We start from the raw sequence: 22,090 nt of genomic DNA on the forward strand, positions 1-22,090 counted from the left end.
GACTTGGAGGATAAACGCAATGACAGCTTTTTATAGGAAATTAAATTCAGTTTGGTTTTAATTTGATTGAATTATTTCAAAGGCTGAAATTATTATTTTATTTGTTCTTATACACATGTTTAGAGGGATAAAATGTCTTGATTAAAAAGTAAATAGATATATAAAGAGAGATACATTAAAAGGCACATCCTCACTAGATTAGAAAAATAGGACAAACGGATATCGGAGATGTCAGGACTGACTTGGATTAGGGTTGTAATACGAAATCCTCGTATTTTTGGGAAAGAAAAGACTATTCTGAAAGAGAATCCATCATCGGAGCTTCCTCGACCCCTGGAATACTGGAGGAAACTCCACTGCTGGACTCTCCAAGTGCTTATTTTGTGCTAAAAAAAAAAAATAGGTGCAGATGCCCAAAGTTTTTCGTAATAACCAGTTGCCAGGGCTGCCAAATGCCAGGGGTTGCTGAATATTAAGGTGAGGTTTTCTTGATTCCATCTCATGCTTCTTTCCTTCACCATCCTAGATTCTTGGCCTCTTTATCTCACTCCTGCAAGTTTTTTTTCCCCTCCCTTTGTCCCTGATTTCAAATTGTTTTGTTCTTTGTCCTTTCACCAATTTCTGTCTGTCTCTCTCTTGTCTGGGTCAAAGTCTGAGGTTATTAAATAGGTCCTGGTCCCCATAAATGAGTGCCTGGACCCAGCACCTGCAACCACCAGGACAAATTGAGTACTGAACTCTTATAGTTTCAAATAAATTCAGAGCATTACAGAAGAATTGAGCATAAATACTGAACAAGGACCACACCCACCCAAACGTTACAGCCCTTCCAGAAAATGTCAGAAACATCGACCTCACCCAGCATGTTAACAAACCCACCCATGCCGCCAGACACTTCCTGCACCCGATTTGCTCCTCAGTCAGCAACATCGCAGATAACAACCCAGCAACTGACCTGAACAGACCACACCTTCATCAGTATCAGCATACCCATCTCATACCACCACAGATTTACCACCACCGGAACTGCCCGCTGCAGTTAGAAAGCATCACAGAAAAGGAGCTGGCTTCCTCCCTCTCTGGGCACCGGACTGCACACAGGGCAGGCTTTAGGGCGGTGCAGCCGCACTTGGCACTAGGGTGGGCGGGGCTCTCTGTTTAGAAATAACTTAGATTTAAAAGCACCTGCTGCCGAGTTCCTTGTGTGTCCAGTAGTTATCAGGCAACAATGAAAATGCCAAGATAACTGGTGATTAATGTTCTTTGTGGAGAGATGTCAGAGTTTTGTTAAGTGGCAGTTTTGACTCCTCAAGTAGCACACAGGGTAATATGCCTGCTCCAAAGCACTTGTACAATGCTGATTACAGAACTGTATTTTATGTGGATAGCTCAGTGGGTTTCTGCTTTTGTCACAGGGATCCTTTTATTACTTGCAGTTCATAAGTTAGAATCATAATGTAAAACAGTGAATTATGAACTGTCATCAAAGAATGGCATGTCGTGGAGAAGGAGGACATGGGTTCACTTAAGTGCAACCAAACACAAGAGCCCGGCCACAGTCCAGCTGATATGCAGAGGAACTCAGGCTGATGAAACGCCACTGCAAGCAACTGGAGCGCAAATGGAGAAGTCACGGCACCCCAGATAAAGACCTCTTCAAATCAGCCCTAAGAGGCTACCACCAGCAGATAAAGAATACCAAGTGCACAGCTCTTGCAGATTGCATCAAGAACATCACCAGCAACAAAATCTTCACCATCATTTAAGGTTTCACCACACTTCCTGCCACCTCCAGCAACATCACCGCCTCACAAGAGCTTTGCAAAAGCTCTGCTGTTCTGTTCTTTTGTAACAAAATCACCTCCATGTACAACAGCCTCTGCCCTGAACTGGACTCCTTCATCATCCCAGCTCAAATCCCCATCACTGCCAATAAACAAACCCTGACCTCGTGGCCTGCTATCACCACAGTCAACATCACTGCTGCCAAGAAGAAGATTTCACTTGAGGGTTCCATCTGACCCTTGCTCACCCCACTCCTTTACCAAAGGACTCCTACTGATCAAAGACGCACTAACACCCATCCTTAAGGTCTCTATCGAATCAGCCACATTCCCGGATACCTGAAAACAAGCCATCAACAGGCCCTGCTCAAGAAGCCATTTGCTGACCCAGCCACGCCTTCCAACTACAGGCCCATCTTCCTTCTACCATTCAAGGTAAAGGTCTTAGAGAAACTAATCTACCGATGCCTCACTTAGCACCTCAGCAACCATTAGCTCCTCAATGCCACGCAGTGTGGAACAAGGCCTAACCACAGTACCGAAACAGCCCTGATTGTCGCCACAGATGACATCCCCATGATCCTTTACAGAGGAGACACAGAATACCTCATAATCTCGTACCTCTGTGCAGCATTTGACACGGTCTCACAATCCATTCTCATCAGATGCCTGCACGACATTGGCATCCAAGGACCCTCTCTCTGGATCTGCTCCTTCTTAACGGATAGAACACAAGCAGTCAGCTTGGAACTCTACTCCTCAACAGCCAGCATACTCCTCTGTAGGTGCCTCAAGATTCATCGCTCAGCTCCACTCTCTTCAGTGCATACATGATCCCTATGGCCAATGTCATCCATGTACACATCAACATCCTCTCCTACGCTGATGACCTGCAAATCATACTCTCCCGCTCTGACAGGACACCCAGAACAAGAAACCACTTCACTGCCTGCATGACCGAAGTCACTAACTGGATGAAAGCCCGCTGTCTGAGACTCAACAGCAACAAGATAGAAGTAGTGATCTGCAAGAATGCATCACATTGGGACTCCAACTGGTGGCCAGGTGAACTCTGACCCACAGCCATATCCCATACCAGGAACCTCCGAATAATCACCAACAGCAAATTGGACATGATTGCACAGATCAAAGCCACCACTGTATCCTGCTTCCACACCTTGAAGATGCTGATGATTTTCACATAGCTCCCACAAACACTAGAAAAATGGTCACTCTCGCCCTAGACATCAGAAAGTTGGACTAAGGGAACACCCTTTACATCAAGATCACAAACAACTCACTGGAAGACTACACACCATCTAAAACTCTGTAGCCAGACTCATCCTCGACCTCCCACACAACTCGCAGCACACCACACCTCCGCGAGCTCCACTGGCTCTCAATACGCAAACAAGCTCACTTCAAACTCTTCACACACATATTCAGTGCACTACACAACTCAGACCTCACCTACCTGAACAGTCGCATCTTTTTCCACCAACCACCTCGACACCTGCACTCCACAGGACTCTTACTCGCACACATCCCAAGCATATACAGTTAGATCTGGGGACGGGAATTCTCTTACAATGCTCCTACATCCCACTCCACATAAGAGCCTCCTTCTCTCTTCTTGAATTCTGCAAGAAGCTGAAGACCTGGCCTTTCCATTAACCAAGCAAACACAAAGAGATGATGGACGGAGAGCGGACAATTTTCAAACACTCACCCCCAGTCACAGATCTGGGTTGAATCCATCATCGTTCTTTAGCTCACTTCGCCACCCCAGTTCAGACCCAGCCATATGCAAATCAGTTTCGACCCTGTGCCTCATAGGAACAGTCCAGCCCGAACTGCCGAGCCAGGTCTTCCCTGGACCGGAAACAAGCATCCTGTGACCTGCCATAGGCAGGGTTAGGCACACACACCTGCTCAGAACCAGGGCACCCTCGCAGGTCGGTACTTAAGATTAGGAATCATAGGAGGTCACAATCCAACCTACCTCATGAGTATTAATGAGATGGGGCATAAATTGTGACTCACTGTGATATGAGGCCATTACAGTTATGGTGGCCTGCTGGGATCAGCAGATTGCCTTAGTTAAAAGCAATCACAGACATGCTAGAGTATTTTTATAATCCATATGTTTTGGAAGGATTAATGTGATGATGGAAATAAAAGAGAACATTTGCCGTTTTTAAAGGATATTCCTATGGTATAGCTAGTACAGAGATTTGATTAAGCCCTGAAGAAGCAGCAGTTCACTTCAAGCCATGAAACGTGTGCTATACAACATCAAAAAAGCCAATATTTGCACTTGAAAAGAATGGAAAGTGACTATTGAAATTTGAAATTGTTTGACTATACTACATTAATAGCATTTAAAGTAAGAACACGAAATTTGGGAAGTAATGTTACCTACGACATAAAGATATGAACTTGCAAAACAAAAATTAAAACTAATGAAATCAATATTGTATTGAGATTTTCAACACATAAATGTAATTGTTCTTTAATTCAAACAGTGTTATTATGTTCGCCTTTTTTGGACTCTCCACCAATTTGTAACATTTATTGTTGTAATGGTTTATGAAATTATGGCACTAGGATGATTCTTCCAGGTTTTTGTCAACCTGGTGGGTTGAGTGCAGCAGGGCTATTATTACCCCATAACCCCCTGGTTTGTGCATTTTTTACATGTAATACTAGATACTCTGCTCACACCTACAAGGCCAAGCAGCAACATGAGTTGAGGCAAGTAGAAACTGAACAAGTGTCGTCAAATGTTTCGTCTAAGAGTTTGTCACCATCATTGTCGAGCGATAGTGAAGATGATAGGTGTGCGATATCAATGTTGACTTCTGGATGCCCTACACATGTGGCATTAGCTTCTTGCGAGGAAGAATGCAGGTCGAAGCTAGGTCGACAAGTGAAAGTGCAAAATTGATTTAGACACGGTCATAAGATAACACTGAAAGTGAATGGGTGCTCAATACCTTTTATCATAGACAGTGGCTCGTCAATAAACATAATGCCAGAGGAAAAGTAGAATGAACTGTCTCCAGTGCCCCATTTAATCCAGACGAAAACCAAAGTGTATACATCAGCTGATTTGACACCACTGCAAAGTTAGGGTTCGTTCATAGCAACTGTGGATCATAAAAAGACGAAAGTACAAGCAGCAATTCATGTCTTGCCAGGCACTTCGAGTGCATGTTTACTCATTTTCATTAGTGCTGCTTACGGGGCTGATTTCTGCAAACTACAATGTCAATGCCTGCATGATATATGGAATCAGTTTCCATCCGTGTTTCATGGAATAGGAAGACCTAAGACTATGAAAGTGCAACCTCACATAAATGAAGAGATCCGTCCTGTAGCTCAACAATATCATCAAATTGCATTTTATTTACAAGATGCTGTTGAGAAAGAACTTGAGACACTGTTAAAGCACGACATCATTGAGCAATGCACTGGTGCGATGCCATGGTTATTACCCTTAGTGGTAGTGCTGAAAAAGGATAGTGGAGGAACCGTGCTCATCTGTATTGGTTTGTGCCAAGCAAACAAGGCAATCGAAAGAGAAAGACATGCAGGTCTGCACATTGCTGACATGATTACGCAGCTGAATGGAGCTAAAGTCTTTTCCCGCCTTGATTCGAACAAAGGGAATCACCAGCTCGAACTCAAAGAGGACTGCAGGTACATTCCTACCTTTTGGACTCATGTTGATTTTTTTGATATAAAAGGCTAAGTTTCGGAGTGTCATCAGCTGCAGAACTTTCCCGGATGACATTATTCGCACAATACAGCCAGTCACAAATGCTTTCAATTACAGTGATGACATACTATTTTTTGGGGCCACACGAAAGGAACGTGATGAAGCGCTTACACAAGTGTGTTGTATAATTGCTGATGCAGGTCTCACTTTAAAAGCAGGAAAGTGAGTTTCATAAAACCAAATTCAAGTTCTTTGGTCACATCTTTTCTGAAGGCGGTATGACTCCAGAATCAAATAAAGTACATGCCTGGTCAGCCACTTCTCCCCGACAAGATGCAACTATGCTGCGATCTGTCCTTGGTATGGCCAGTTAATGGTCAAGGTATATATACACACGTGACTTTGCCACTGTAAGGGCTCCATAGAGAGACTTTAACTAAACGAAATGTCCCATTTTATTTGTCAAGTGAATGGAAACACCGCTTCAAGAAAATCAAGCATACACTTCAGAATGCAACTGAGATGGCATACTTTGATCCGAAATTGCAGACAAAGGTTGTTGTTGATGCAAGTCTATTGGGGTTGGGTGCCATCCTTGCCCAGCACACTGGACATCCCAATGCCCCAAGAGACATTGTGGCTAATGCTAGCCAAAGTTTGTCAATGACAGAACGTGCCTATTCACAACCAGAAAAAGAAAGCCTTGCTGTGGTGTGGGCATGTGAGCATTTTCATGTGTTCCTATATGGAAAGCATTTTACAGTCGTCGCTGACCACCCAACACTGTTCACCATTTCCGTCAATCTTAAAGCCCAAATGCTCCCTCACATCGAGAGGTGGGAGTTGTGATTGCAGGATTATGATTATACGATTGTGGATCGTCCAGGAGAAGATGAAAACCCTGCTGACTACTTCTCATGTGTGCCAATACCGTGTCATGGCACTACTTCTATAGCGGCCGATGCTTATGTTAACTTCATTGTGAAATCCAGTACCCCTGCTGACATTGCGGTAGAAAAAATCATTGCTGCCACGAGTACTGGCAGGGATTTGCTAATATTCAGACATTATTACACACCAATCATGGCAAAAACATACTCAACCTCTTTATGATGACCTTGAATACCCAAAATTCAAAAGTGCGCTAGAAGAACTTTCAGTTACCCCAGAAAGCATCATCTTACAAGGATCGAGAATTGTCAGACCCGAGAGTCTGAGACAAGTTATTGAACTGATCAATGAGGAATACCATGGAGTTGTTGCTGCAAAATGAGCTTTACGGGACCGAGTGTGGTTCCCTCGTCTTGAAGAAAGAGTTGATAAAGAGTAAAGGCATTTCATTTGTGCAACTTTTTGTCATCTAAGACAACCCTCACATCCATTAAACATGTCTGATTTTCCAAAGAATGCATGGGAGAAGATTGAGTTCTTTGGACCTCTTAACAATGGACATCATCTGCTAATAATTGTTGATTAATAGTCCTGTTTCCCCTTTGTCGTCAACTACTTATGACCAAGTTATTGAGAGACTAGATAGTATTTTTGCAATATGGGGTGTTCCTTCAATTTTGAAATCTGACTATGGCCCGCCTTTCAATAGTCGAGAATTTAAAGACTTTCTCGCTCATTTAAATGTCAAGCATCAGAAAAGCACACCTCTCTGGCCACAGGCGAATGGTGTGGTGGAGAGATTTATGAGTACCCTCAAGAAGAACGTTCAGCGTGCTGCGCTAGAAAAGCTTGAACTCCAATCAGTTGTTCAGTCTACGCTTCGTGCATACAGGTCGACTCCCCATTCTACCATGGGTGAGAGCCCTGCAACTTAAATCTTAGGAGAGCCATAGGAACCAAATTGCCCCAATGGACATTGATAAACTTCAAACCACTAATTAATCTCAGAAACGCAAAATGAAGACCTATGCGGACAGATGCCACTGTGCTCGGAACACTGTGTTCAACACAGGAGACCAAGTTATCATCAGACAGGAACGGAAACATACGTCTGATGCTCCTTTCAATGCTGACCCACTGAGGGTTGTGACTAGTAAAGGACACATGGTGACTGCTCACCATCCTGGAAAGTCCATTACGGCAGATTCTTCACATTTCAGGCACCTGCCTTGACCTTCGCCAACTCCAGATGTCAGGAGTGAGGCTTGTCCACCTGAGAATCCAGAGAGCCCACTGACTTTACCGATGACTCTGTCACCAATGCCAGTCATGGACACTTCTCTGGTATCCCCCCAGCCTTACATGACCAGATCTGGGTGATTTATTCGAGCACCAGAACAACTTATTAAAGAGTTATAATGTATATATGTATTATTGGTACTTTTTATTTAACAAAGGGGGAGATATAGTGTCTTGTAAGTTAGAGATGATGTGACCCTTTTGGATCCTGACAAACTCTGTAGAACAGTGATGGAAGTGCGTGGGTGATGGAATTCATGATGTAGAATGTTCCGTTAACGGTTACACGCTGAGGAATAAAGAAGTGTAGTACAAAGCTTTGCGTGTGGCGTGATCATTTGCTTGTACCGGGGCTGGGGAGGATGTTACAGTAGGTTAGTGGACACTTGACTCTCAAGCCATACCTAATAACCACATTCACTCTGCTTCAGCCAGGCCAACCTCAAAGTCATGTCTGGTTACAGATTGGATAATGCATGATGTTGTGCCAAAGAAAAAATCTTCTCCAGTCCTTAGACGCCACCTTAGCTGTTTCACCTGACTATTGTTTTTCCAAAAACTTGATTGGATACACTCCGCCCTGAATATTGTATTTATATTGTCGTGAAGTTTTTAAATGGAAAGTATTTGTATGTCTGTTTTAGAAAGTCAGTAGGTTCCTTATTGTCAAACAGATGAGACTAGTCTTTAATATAATTGTTTTTTGAGTTTTATTATAACTCTGATATGTAATGATTTTAATAAATACATACATATCTAGAGGCATTTTTGGTCAGTGGGCTCCATCCACTGGTCTTACTATATTGTCATTGACATTTTACGTTCGTCCACAACAGCATGGGGCAGCGGGTCAGCCCACACTGCCTGCGGGTCAGCCCACACTGCCTGCGGGTCAGCCCACACTGCCTGCGGGTCAGCCCACTCTGCCTGCGGGTCAGCCCACTCTGCCTGCGGGTCAGCCCACTCTGCCTGCGGGTCAGCCCACTCTGCCTGCGGGTCAGCCCACTCTGCCTGCGGGTCAGCCCACTCTGCCTGCGGGTCAGCCCACTCTGCCTGCGGGTCAGCCCACTCTGCCTGCGGGTCAGCCCACTCTGCCTGCGGGTCAGCCCACTCTGCCTGCGGGTCAGCCCACTCTGCCTGCGGGTCAGCCCACTCTGCCTGCGGGTCAGCCCACTCTGCCTGCGGGTCAGCCCACTCTGCCTGCGGGTCAGCCCACTCTGCCTGCGGGTCAGCCCACTCTGCCTGCGGGTCAGCCCACTCTGCCTGCGGGTCAGCCCACTCTGCCTGCGGGTCAGCCCACTCTGCCTGCGGGTCAGCCCACTCTGCCTGCGGGTCAGCCCACTCTGCCTGCGGGTCAGCCCACTCTGCCTGCGGGTCAGCCCACTCTGCCTGCGGGTCAGCCCACTCTGCCTGCGGGTCAGCCCACTTTGCCTGCGGGTCAGCCCACTCTGCCTGCGGGTCAGCCCACTCTGCCTGCGGGTCAGCCCACTCTGCCTGCGGGTCAGCCCACTCTGCCTGCGGGTCAGCCCACTCTGCCTGCGGGTCAGCCCACTCTGCCTGCGGGTCAGCCCACTCTGCCTGCGGGTCAGCCCACTCTGCCTGCGGGTCAGCCCACTCTGCCTGCGGGTCAGCCCACTCCGCCTGCGGGTCAGCCCACACTGCCTATTGGCTCCCTTCACTTTGAATGACTGCACAATGCCTGTGCACATTGCTCACATCCGCTGAAAATAGTTCTATTCTAATCAGTGGCAAAGCTAGCTGAAAGTAAGCTTTTTAAAAAATAATATTTGTTATATTATATTTAAATGGCGGTTAGTTATTTTACCTTCACTTCTAGTTTGTAGTTGCTGTTATAGTTTCACTGACCTTATGACATTGCCGCTGCCTGCAGTACGAGTGCTTAGTAAGGTGGGGATTTGATCTTCTCTTCACAAACATTAATGATACTAAAACGCATGGTGCAACTGAAAGCCTTTTAGTTGTAAAGCATAACTAGTTAAAAATATAAAAAACATTGTTTTAACGTTTTGTTTTGTTTTTGCTGCGAGCAAGTAACAGCATATTCTTATAACATCAGCTTACAATAAAAATTACTAAAAAATAATTGCACTGGTTTGCCAAAGCCAGAAATGTTGCCAATGCTTTGTTATAATCCATACTTTGTGCAGTTGGTAATGGTAATGAACAAATGTATTTGTAATCCTAGAACCTTTTTGTTCCAAACTCAGTAATGGTACTTGTGTGCCCCCTGGTGGTACTGCACGGCTCTGCTTCTGACTGCCTCGCACACTGGAGCAGTAGCGACGGCAGAAAATTCGTAGTGTTCAGGAATGCTCCCTGTTCCTTTCTTGGGGTTCGTAAAGCGCGCACGTGGCTGTACTTTTCTCTGGTGAAAAAAACATGTTCAATCTCCTTTTCACTGCGTGGTGGCGGCTCGTACAGCTTCTAGCCCTGAAGATTAAGTAGCCGCTCTAAGATGCGTAGGTCTCGAGTTCCAAATCCGCCCTCCCCACTTCTTTACAACATTAGTTTATTGAACGCAAATCACTTTACTTCTCTGTGCCTCAGTTCCTTCATATACCTTGAGAGTGCTTAGAAAAAGGCTGAACCCCAAATTAAATATGTAAAAAATAAATTTAAAAAAAAGCGCTGATAGGGCCGGACTAATGTGACTAATGTGGTCATAGAAATTATCCCTTCATGTTTTTCCTGTTCACACCTCCTTGGCGTTGGTGGAGGTGTAGCAATAGGCCACTCTGTGTCGGAAGTGTACTGCCCTCCAGTGATCAACGGTGGCACTTACTGAGTAACAATCGCCCTTTTTTACAGTGATATATTATTTATTTATTTTCTATTCCCATGGTTTTCTAAAGTGCTGATCAGTATGCAGCCAGTTAAATAAGAACGATAGGGTATATATTACAGCAAGTCAGAAGAGAGGAAGCAAGGACTGACAGTGAAACATCTGGAGAGGCTCTGGCATGAAGCAGGCAGTGGTCGAAGTGGGGGAAAAAAGTAGGGGGACTGTGGGCGGAGCCTGAGGGGGCGGGAATATTCCGAGTGTTGGGTCAGTGGGCGGAGTCAGGTGTAGCTAGAAAGAGCAAAACATCCCAATTTTTAGTATGTTTGGCATTTCACTGATGAGTTACAGCTTATAATGTTATTTAATGCAACCAATAGATACACATTTATTTGAGGTTTAATAGATGAGTTATTGACATTAAAATACATTTACAATGTGGGATACGTCTTCAATCACAGAATGTCCCAAATACGCATATAGGTGGAATCATAAGCCATTTGTGTCCGAGCCATGCAGTTTCTTTCATTAGCACTTCGCCTCCCTTTTTCTAACCATTTCTGAACATAACATTTGAATTTAGATTCGATGACAGGAAGCCCCACGTGTTGGGGAGCACTGTTGATGACATCATTCTGTGCCCCACGGTCAATGAAAAATTGTATTCATGTGTTTTTACATGCTTCACGCAACATGTCATGAAGCCAGCATTAGATGCCTCTTAGTTTCCTGTTATTGTATCCAGACCTAGCACTCTAAAACAACCCAGACCTGGTGGTTTCGCAGATGCTTTTAGCAGTATCAGATGAATGAGATACAACTATTTTATGAGTAGTTTGTGTAATTACCACTCAAGTTAGATAGCAATCAGAATTGCAAATGCATCAATTCTGAAATTATGAGACTCAAACATTGGTAGAGTCAAAAATAGGTAGTGGTCCTCAGATTATTTCAATCAGTTATTTTCTCCCCTACAGGCTACTATCCTCTGCAATCACTATTAGGCACCTTCCTCCTTTGTCTTTCCATGAGCACTGTAGGTGTCTAGGAATACCACGCACCAGAGACTGCATGAGAGAAGTTCAAACATGAATGGCAAAATATCCTAGTTTGCAAATGTTTTCCACATAATTATAACTCTGCCGTGTTTCATAAGCTGATGGTTTTACCTAAAAATTTGTTTGTATCTCAAATGGATCAAAACAACGTGACTTGTGTTGCTGTGAAGTGGAGGGCCCTTTACAAAGGTTGACTGCTCACGTTCTCAGGGCTGCTATTAATGAGGCGAAAGCTTTGCAGAGACTGTTCGTATGTGTAAAAATGTCAAAATAACAAAGTATCAGAAAATGTACCACATTAAGCTGCAGTCTTTCATTGCTGCATAATTTAGTCAACACTGCAACATAATTTTGCCCTCCATTACTGCGTAATTGCAGCGGCCCAAAAGCAGGCAGCACATGTTAAAAGTGCTTGCTGCTTGAAGCAAAGAGACACCGTGAAGTTTGAGAACTTAGGGACATATTTAGAGGAATGGTGGTGCAACGCATCAAGTTACTTTGCTGTGCTGCGTCACAGGGAAAGGGCAGAAATGCACTATCTTTATCCAATACGGTCACTGCTGTTCTAGGGTGTGCTGCTTCGTAGGCCTACCCGCAAGACTGTAGGTGAACTTCAGTATGGATTGTGATGGACAGGCCTTCAAGGTTAACCCACACTGGCCACCGGTAGGGTCCACTTGCTGGTGCTTAGAGACCAGGGCTTCTATGGCCTAGTATGGCCTTCTAAGGTCTAGTAGGGGAATATGCTCCCTCAGGAGAGTGGTCTGGTGGACTGGTCATGAAGCCCGATTCCCCAGTTCCAGATTTGGTAGCTCTGGCCGTAGTGCCACATCCTATCCTCCCTGAGCACCCTTCTGTCTCACTGAGAGACACTTGCACTGCCTTCAGCTACAACCCAATTCTGCCCCATTATAAACACCTGGCTGTGACTCAATTCAAATTACGCACTGCCTGAAAAAAGTAACAACATCCTGGAAAAAGCAAACACTCCTAGGCACAGGAAGATTATGTAAAGCGTGCAAAATAAGCAGGAACGACATGGCTACTTTAGTTTTTACACTCCTTGTTTAGAAATCAATTAGTGTTTTTTGCCTCTAACGTTGAGGACATGAAAACTGTGCTCTTAGTGTACACAGGTGTGCCTTTTAGTGTACTCGTGGACAGCAAGGAAGGGCATAAGCAGGGCTCAGAAGATTAAGGGATTCTTGAGGAAAATCTGATCTGACTCACAGAAACCCACAGGGCTCCTCCACATTCATGTCAGCCAGCAAGCTGCTCAAATATCGACATTATGTATTCAAGTGTCCTGCTAACTATACCTTTTGAACTGTCTGGCTTGCTAACTCTTCTAACCACAAAAAACTTGAAAGAGCTCTTGAGGGTAAAAGGCAAAATTATATTTTCATTTGGGAAGTGAAGGATACATCCAATTTTATTTTTTGTGGTGACACAATCGTACATTAGGTAGGCTGTAATGCATTGCTAAAACAAAATCACAAACCTAAGAGGTCCCAAAGGCAAGACCTATTGGCTGTGCCAATGCTTGTTTAGATATCTCATTTGTTAAATGGGGCACTTTTAATTTGGTGCCAGACAGGGCCAAACTGGGAACCCAAAGCAGCCCTGGCAAATTTGTGTCCATCCCCTGCACAGTGTGATGCATGCGAACGCAGCAAGCAAGCCTGATGACTGCAAAAGGGACACGGGGAGAGGGTGTTCTCTCCCCTAGAAAATTTGGGAAAAAATTACATAAATGGTGCATTCTACAACACATTGTATTATGTATTCCATTGTATTAGCTTTTAGAGAACAGTAAATGATGACCTTACGGTGCACCAGGATACGACAATCTTGTTGGGGCCCTTCAAGGATTCCCTCACTATCACCCTCCAACAGCGCCCCTCATCTCTCCACTGCCCCTCTCTCACATGTATTTAAATTGTTTTATAGTGCCTCTCATACCAGTGAGGGACTTGGAGCACTTTACATCATGCACACATACAGAGACAATTAGTCATACGTGTGTAAATCAATGTTTAGAAAATGTTTACAACACAAAAAGGGCTACAAGGTGTTAGGATTCACATGCCATCAATTCTGGTTGGCATTTTTTTAAGATCTGGAACACAACCCGAGGGTTCAAAATGTAACACAGTAGTTGGATTTTCTAATAAGAATGTATTTCTTCCCAAACAAACCAATTTTAGCAGTATTAGGATAATGAATGACTGGGGAAAAAACATAACTTCCAAACCCTCACCATACAGTTTGCATGCAGCTCTCTGTGACAAAAGCAGTAACCCACTGAGCTTTGCCCATTAAATACAGTTCTGTGCTTTCTATGGTACAGGTTCTTTGCAGCAGGCATTTTAACCCTCTGCGCTTTGACAGTTTCTCCCCTGAGGCGGAAGCCGGGGGTTATATTTTTGTTTTCCTGCCTGTAAAAACCTTACAAAATTTTAGCTAAACATTTTAAAAATATTGTATATATTTTAACTTGCCGTTTTTTAACGTGGCACTTGTGAGTGTGAGATCCGACGCTGCGAAGCTCCTGGCGCTTGACTCTATGGTCCCAGCTCAGCCAATTGAGGGCTGACGTTGTGGGGTCGAAGGGCGCTAGCCGCCATCTTAGGGGAGCGACACAGGTTGCGCTCTAGTTGTCGGACGCCTCCCGTCCTCTCTGGCTACATAAGGGGTGTGTTCTCAGTAGTGTGGTGACTTTGACAGTTTCTCCCCTGAGGCGGAAGCCGGGGGTTATATTTTTGTTTTCCTGCCTGTAAAAACCTTACAAAATTTTAGCTAAACATTTTTAAAATATTGTATATATTTTAACTTGCCGTTTTTTAACGTGGCACTTGTGAGTGTGAGATCTGACGCTGCGAGGCTCCTGGCGCTTGACTCTATGGTCCCAGCTCAGCCAATTGAGGGCTGACGTTGTGGGGTCGAAGGGCGCTAGCCGCCATCTTAGGGGAGCGACACAGGTTGCGCTCTAGTTGTCGGACGCCTCCCGTCCTCCTCCGCACTGCTTAAATTTCCATGTTCTTCCGACGGCGCAGCGGGCGGGCGCAGCGGGCGCGCCGTCGGCGCGCCGAAGGCGCGCCAAAGGCAAGCCCGTCTGCGCCGAGTTCGGGCCGTCGGCCAGAACCCCTGGCTCACCTACGCAGGGGGTCCTGATTACTTATTCCTCGGACGCGTTGCTACTACACAGACCAGTACATACTAATGGCTGTACCCATTATGAGCCTGAGTTGGTAAGATGGGGAGATGGTCTAATCAAATGCCCAGAATGTAAGTGTGTCCCACCATTCATGAATAATATAAGACATGAAACAATGAGAAAGGAAACTAAAAACATTACAGTGGCATTAGTCAATGTGCGCTCTGTTGGAAGACACAGACAGGAAATAGCAGATCTAATTCTGGATCATAACATAGATATTTTATTCATGACAGAAACCTGGCTTAACGACTCCTCAGACCCGGATTTAATTATTACAGTCCCACCAAACTACTCTATACAGAGAATGGATAGGCAAGGAAGAAATGGGGGTGGTGTAGCAATAATATTGCGGTCACAGTTCCCTACTAGGACTAACCCTATTCAGTCCTCGTTCTGTGAAGCATTATACTTTAACATCTTGCTCACACCTACATTCAATCTCAAAGGTATACTCTTATACCGACCACCGGGCTCCCGTAATGATTTTCTATCTAATTTTAGTTCACTGCTGGAAACCCTAGCTATTGAGGATGAATGTATGATACTAGGGGATTGGAATTTCCATCTCGATAACATAAGTGATATAGACACGCAAATGCTATTGGCAGATCTCAATGCCTTTGGCCTCTCCTCGGAGATTACCACACCCACACACGAGGCTGGCCACACGTTGGACGCTATGTTTTCCAACATTAATGGGCTAAAGATTTTTGATATTCTGCCACTGGAGTGGACTGATCACCATGTTATATTAGCTGGGATTGTTGTCAACATTGCGTATGGTAGGAAGCACGCGCCTACAACTCAAGAGTATTTCAAGAACTGGAAAGACTTAAATTATGTAGCCTTCCAACAACACTTAGAAAGATCGCGTCCCGTGACTTCCCCTGAAGCTAATACAGCAGCCGTTCAATATACATCTTGGATTGGAAATGCGATCGACACTCTTGTGCCCATAAAAACAATATCTAGAAATAGATCTACACCATCTGCCCCTTGGTTCAATGAGGATTTGAGGAAAAAAAAGCAACAATGCAGAGTGCAGGAACGTTGTTGGCGCAGATCGTATGATAGTGAGAGCAGAGAAAAATATAGAAATACTCTACATGACTATAAAAGGATGATTAATGAGGCAAAGAAAAAGTTCTATACACACCAAATAGAAAATGCAAAAAACTCCAGTAAACAATTGTTTGGAGTAGTACAGCAGTTGGCTGGCAAAGTGGTAGATTTAGCACCCCCCGCCTCACAGAGCTTTTGTGACTCCATAGCAACATTCTTCTTTACAAAAGTTAATGACATTTATTCAGAATTTACATCTAAAATTAATGCAGACCATAATATTGCTAACCAATTTACAGATATAGACACTGCATTTATGAGGACCATTATTCAACAGATAAAATCAGGATCGGCCTTGGATCCTTGCCCTCCAAAGATTCTTCTCCCAGTTTTGGAAACAATTATAAAGACTATCACCACAGTTTGTAATACCACTTTTAAAACTGGTATTTATCCTGACAGCCTTAAAAAAACGACAATCAAACCATTGCTGAAGAAACCCTCTTTGGATAAAGAGGAACTTAAGAACTATAGACCTATCGCAGGCCTACCTTTCTTGGCAAAGGTACTTGAGATAGCCATAAATTTCCAACTGGCAGAATATATAGAGCAAAATAAACTGCTTGACGACACTCAATTTGGTTTTCGGAAGCTACACGGTACGGAGACTGCCTTGATTAAAGCCGCTGATGAAATTAGAGTCATCAAAGATCAAGGGGGGACCACAGTCTTAATACTACTGGACCTCTCGGCAGCATTCGACACGGTCAATCACTCTATTCTGATTGACCGTGTTGGAAATCTAGGCATTCAAGCAAAAGCCAAGGACCTGCTTACCTCTTTCTTATCGGGCAGAACACAGGTGGTAACAATAGGCCCTTTTAAATCTGTTAGCCTGGCGTTGCCTTGTGGGGTTCCGCAGGGCTCATCCCTAAGCCCGACACTATTTAATATCTATGTGTCTGATCTGGCTAGGGTCATTAAACAACATGGGATGAGCCTGACCTCTTACGCGGATGATACCCAGCTTGTGCTTGCCATTAAGAACGATGGGAAGGAGGTAGCAGGAAGGTTCCAGGAAGGTATGCTCGCAATCAGAGACTGGATGGCAGGAAATTGCCTCATATTAAACTCGGAGAAAACTGAGGTGATCATTTTTGGAAAACTAGTGCCTGATTGGTCCTCCGTCTGGTGGCCTCCTTCTATGGGCACCCTACCGACTCCGGTATATAAAGTTAGGAACTTGGGCATCATCTTTGATGATAAACTCAATTTTGCCTTACATGCAAATCAGACTGCTTCATCTGCTTTTCAGAAATTGAGGACTATTAAGAAGGTCATCCCGTTCCTACCTGACAATGTGGCAAAAATAGTTGTGAGCACTTTAGTACTATCTTCCTTGGATTATTGCAATGGTCTTTTTGCTAATGCTCAATTCCGGGTGATAGCAAAATTACAATCAATTCAGAATGCAGCGGCAAGACTGCTTTCCAAAACATCTAAATTTGATCCCATTAGTCAAACTATTAGGGACTTTCACTGGCTTACTGTCAGGAATAGGATTAGATTTAAGACCTTATGTCTCACGTTTAAAGCTTTAAATAAGCAAGGTCCACAAGTCTTTCAAGACCAATTGATTCTATATCAACCCCCAAGATCCTTGAGATCAACAACAAGTTTCCAAATTTCGGTCCCGCGCACAAAAACCGTGTCTTGGGGAGATAGACGCTTTGTGGTAGCGGCCGCAAAAATGTGGAATGTGTTACCGTTACATATTAAATTAAGCCACACTCTGCTGCAGTTCAGGAAATTATTGAAAACATGGCTTTTTAATCAATAATCATTGCTAACCCCCTGCTTTCCTTTCCATTAATGATAAGTCCTTTTTTCTGGATTCTGTTAAAGTCTCAGCGCCAAGACGCCCAAGGGCATACGTACGCGCTTAATAAATTGCAAAAATAAATAATAAATAAATAAATGGATGGGTCAAAACTGGCAATAGACAATACTCCAATCTCTCTCCAACAGGAAGATCAACCACCGGAGAAATAAATCTTGACTCTTTTATTGTTGCCTGAAATCTGCTGGGCTTACAAGGAATCCTGCAGTGATTTTTGCGTTTTTAAGAGTGTGAAGTCATTGTGCTGGACAGCCCTGCGGGTTTTGTTACTGGGGTCGATTTTGCAGCCTCCAGTAATAAAACCAGATGCCCAGTACACCAGACCGGCCTTGGAGCCAGGGCGTATTTGTTTTCACAGTCAGACCCTGGATGGGGTACACAAGGGGCTCTGGTGCTCGGGTGTCACAGAAATGGACACCTCGGGCTGCTTTTATGTTATATCCTTAGAAAAGGGTAAACAGTATTTTCAAAAAGACCACATCCCTGAACATAGACACAGGACCGGCTTTAGTGCTGGTGGCGCCCTGTGCGAAAATGTTTGTTGCCCCCCCCCCCCAATGACCACCTCCACCACGGATTCTCTCACTAGCACCCTTTAACAGTGACCAAGTCACCATAACCACACTCTCTCAGATGCATTGAATTAGTTATATAGCGCCACTCATACCAGTGTAGGGTGTCCGAGCACTTTGCATCACACACACATTACACAGAGACAATCAATCATACGTGTGTAAATCAGTGTATAGGAGATGTTACATAAGCCAAAGGACTGAAAGTGTAGGAGTCACATGTCATCCATACTGGTAGGCAGTATAGTTTAAGAGTGGTTGGTGTGGAGAAGCACAAACGCAGAGTCGAAAAAGAAACAGCATAGTTGGGAGTTTTCTTTAATAATAAGAATCGATTTCTAGCCAAATTAACCCTTTTTGCAACATTAATCAATGTTCTAATAATGTATACTTTGCAGAGTGTATGCAGTTCTGGGATGAAAGTTAATAGCTCACTATTCTATATCAGGACTTTAAGTTATAAATTGCAAGTAACAAAAGGTTGTCTCTTTTGAAAGCAGTAACCTGCTGATCTCTTCACATCATCATACGCACTCTGTAATCTACTTGGTACACGTTCTTTGCAGCAGGCACATTAACCCTCTGCACTAACTTTACCTAAGTCAAAACCTCAACTTTACAAAACACTGATCTCTCTCCAGGAAGATAATTAATCACACGAGTTTTCTTGACATGTATGTGAGGCCTGGAAATTGCCAGCGGAAAGAAACGCTGCAGCAGGTGCTTCAAAACCTTGATAAACTTTCAAACAAGGCGCCCCGAGGAAGCCAGCACCCGGTGCGGTGGCACCGGTCGCACCGCCCTAAAGCCGGCCCTGCATAGACAGAGAAGCAGTACACATTTTATAAAATATATATTACGGAAAACAGCAGATAAGACATTTTCCACATTTATTTTTAAAACGCGCCAAGGTTTGAGCACAGTCTGCGAGGAATTCCACATGAAGTCCTCTTCCTTTCCGTGTGGTATTGTCAGTCTGGGTGAGCTGGAAAATAAAGGGCAGATGAGGTCAAGGGCGGAGCCGCCAATGCGTCCTAATGTGTCCATTGTATTGGTCACAGTGGGGGCATGTGGGTGGCCTCCTCACTAAATGAGGTGTAAATCACTGCACAACCAGGCCCATCAGAGGTAGCCGGGTTCCGATTGATTGCTCCTCCAGTGCACCACGGCTCCTACAGTGTTGCTGGGCAGGTCACTGCCCACAGATACAGTGGGGAAGTGGGAGGGGGTCCTGGCAACTGCAGAGGCCTTCCTCGCTATGCAGCACACCGGCCTGGGTGATCCTTTTAGGTTTTTTTTAAAACTCAGAGCATTCCTGCCGTCCCGGGATGCATTTTTGAAATGAAGAAGTAGGGGAACGGACTTTGTTAAACTAAATAAGTAGGGGCACGCCGTGCCCCTCCGTTCCCGCCCACTTCGACCACTGGAAGCAGGGCATTGTCCTAAGGCTCAGCACGGTGTCCTAAGGTTTTTAAGATGCACCTAATTGGGGCTCCAGCCGGTCTTGGGGACTAATTTGAAGTGTGGAATAACTGGCTCATAATGCAATGCTCTTATTGTGAAAGCGGTGGCCTGGGCATGGTTTTGCATACAAGGCTGTCCCGCCCCTTCCAGTGCGAAGCCTGGGGTTGCGCAGTTGCTGAGCTCCTACACTGCCCCTCTTGCTCTGCTGGTACCGTCCTGTTCCCCGGTCCTCGCCATGCTCCTCCCAGGGGAGTACGACTGCTCCAAGGCTGCCTGAGCGCAGAGGATGCAGGATCCATACTGGGGAGCAGGAGCAGACCATTGGAAATGGGTGATAACAGCAAGGGCCCTGGGGCCAGGCGACGTTCGGCTTCTGGGCAATCGGCAGGGCCGTTTCTACCATTAGGCAAGACTAGGCGGCCGCCTAGGGTGGCAAAAGGGGAGGGCGGCAAAAAACATGAGTTTGGGAATATCTAATGCATTAATTTGTCTAGCCTGGATGAAAGGTGGAGAGAGTGATGATAGTTAAAGGGAGGGGACAGCATTTTTCAATTCTCGCCTAGGGTGGCAAAACACCCTGGCAATCGGGAAGGTCCAATGGATTAAGCGGTACTCGGAGATCTTGTAGCTGGATCTTGCATTCCTCTGGGTGCTTCAGATCTCCTTGGTGTTCATCTTGGATCTGAAAGCAGATGGTTACATCAGACCACACAAGGAAGGCATGAAGCTTTGTGGGAGCACCATCGCTGGTCTGAGGCCCATGTCCTTCATGTAAACACCTCGTTGAGCAGAACAGAGAACGCTGCACAAACCGCCTGTCCAAGGGACGTTTCCTCTGCACCCGGAGAGGCAGAGTCCACAGCAAACTCCTACATGACCTGCAGAAGAATGAGGACTCCTTGTGAAGGGACAGGGCCTCCTGGGCACAGGATTGATGGGAGCTGCCAGAATCTCCCAGAGAAGGAAGTCATTTATTTCATCATTCTGACCGAGTACTGGGCTGGCATTGACCTCACTGGGAAGCATCCAGGGCTGGGAGTGCTCAAAGAGGCCTATAGTGGCACGGCGTGTACATACCAAAGGATGACGATGCCACCCTTGGGTGCTTGGCCTTGAAATTACCTAGTTTTGTTTATAATCCCAAAATCTTCACGTTTACACAGAGGCCAGGTCACCTCCTCCCCTGCAAGCAATCATCATGAAAGAATGTCTTTCTACTCTACACAAAGAGATTTCATTCCTCCATTGCCTCGCCCTGTACGGCACAGAAGGGCTCCTCTCTTTCACCTTAAGTTTCCTTTTTGTACACTTATTTTTTCTGACAAAGACTAGACACTGGCAACAGACTATATATTAGTTCAGGCAGGAGGGAGCCCTCTAATAAAGAAATTTTAAAACATAGTATGAACACAAGATTTCGACACACAATTACCTATATTATCATGCATTAAAACCAAGGCTGGCCTTTGAGGAACAGGGTTAGTGCCTCTGGAAGACTTGTAGAGCTGGGGCAGAGTCAGTCACTTATCTCGCACTACGAGTGTTACACATGTATTGTCCTGTCTGAAAATCTCTTGAATTCCCTATTCACCAGCCCACCCAAGGATGCATATTCAAATAAAATATTGGTGTGCCCAAAACGAACATATTAACTTCACCCTATAAACACAACATATTTTTTAGAAGGCTGTTGATCAGGTTTCTTTAAACTGATTTAGTTTAAGCACTGGACCATGCAACCAAATTTATTCTTACCTCATTTCCATCATAAAGTTTTCAATGTGCCCAATCCATCCTCCTCATCTTATTTTATCAGCAGTTGCCCATAAATATTTACTTTTGTCCAAATCCACATGTAATTCGTTGGAGGATCATCCAAGGCCAGCTTGTCACAAAGTTTAAACATTTTCTGATGCTGGAAAAGACTGTTTAAAAAGAGGATGACAGTTTCCATAACTTCTCTTGAGCCATCTTCCGCCTTGTCACTTACCATATTCCAGTTCAAAATCACTATTATAGACACTTAGATACTCTTTGTTTTGTGTGCACTGTTTGCTGCTGCCCATTGGTTACAAGTCCCATCAGACGCTGCTCATTGGTTACGTTTGAGGTTTAGTGCTGCTCAGTGGCTCCATGTCCCATTAGATGCAGCCCATTGGTTGCTTCCCGATTAGATGCCAGCCATTGGTTGCATATAGTATTAAATGGTTCCCATTAATCGCATGTCCTGTTCGATGCTGTCAATTGTTTACATATTTACATGTCACATTGGACGCCATCCATTGATTGTACTACTCACGGGCTGCTGACCATAGTTGC

General features: G+C 44.8%; 1 protein-coding gene across 4 annotated transcripts in view; it reads left to right on the forward strand.

Annotated features, from left to right (window-relative positions):
• Positions 1-22,090, forward strand: part of PIEZO1 (piezo type mechanosensitive ion channel component 1 (Er blood group)) — an 854,808-nt gene that overhangs the window by 534,843 nt on the left and 297,875 nt on the right. The gene's annotated exons all lie outside the window — the stretch shown is intronic.

Source organism: Triturus cristatus, chromosome 12, assembly GCF_964204655.1.
Source record: "Triturus cristatus chromosome 12, aTriCri1.1, whole genome shotgun sequence".
Classification (NCBI taxonomy): Eukaryota; Metazoa; Chordata; class Amphibia; order Caudata; family Salamandridae; genus Triturus; species Triturus cristatus.